Below are 846 nucleotides of genomic sequence, written 5' to 3' on the forward strand. Positions count from 1 at the left end.
CACTCTGCGAGGCTGCAGCTCGACCTGGGGCTGAGCGCTCCGCGGTGCCGCCCGGCCGCTGTCAGTGGGGTTCGCTGCGGTGGTTCCCGTAATTAGGTCGCAGATAGTTTGGGGACCGAGTTGAAAATAAGCTAAGTAACAACGCATTACAAGTTAGTGGCAAGCGCACGTGCAGCCCCATTTCCTCAGCTGTTGGTGGCGCCGCGCAGTGAGAGTTGATGTTGGGCTTCAGCAAACCGGTGTTACGAGCACAGGCTCGTTAAATGTTCAGGTAGTGCTCAACGCCCAAGGTCCCTTCGGGAACGAACATTTATACCTTTGTCTTGCATTTTTGAGACCGGGTTTCACTACGTATACGTGGCCCAGGCTGACTATGAACTCATGATTTATGATTCTCCTGCGTCTCCCGAGTGCTGGGAACACTGGCAGCAAATAGAGCTGTCACAACACCCAGATGTTTTTGTATATTTCGGAGAGATTTTCAGGGGACAGCTGGGGGGGGTGTGTGCGCCCTGAACGGAAGGTTGACTGGAGGCGCTGTTACCCGTCTTTTGTTGAGAGAAGGGTTCAGACGTGTGAACACTGCGTTTCTTGGTGCCCCAGTCTTTTGTTTCTTTTACTTTTTTTTTGTACTGGGGATTGAACTCAGGTCCTTGTGCGTTCGAGGCAGGCGCCAGAAGCACTGAGCTAAATCCCTGGCCTTGTCTTACTTTTTTAGCCCTGTTTCTACATTGTGAGCAGGTGTTACTGTTTCACTTTTTTTTTTTTTGTAAATATACGGGGATCAAACTCAGGTCCTTGCGCTTGCAAGGCAGGCGGCAGAACCACTGAGCTAAATCCCTCGCC

This window comes from Fukomys damarensis, unplaced genomic scaffold, assembly GCF_012274545.1.
Source record: "Fukomys damarensis isolate Sample0158 unplaced genomic scaffold, DMR_v1.0_HiC HiC_scaffold_24, whole genome shotgun sequence".
Lineage (NCBI taxonomy): Eukaryota > Metazoa > Chordata > Mammalia > Rodentia > Bathyergidae > Fukomys > Fukomys damarensis.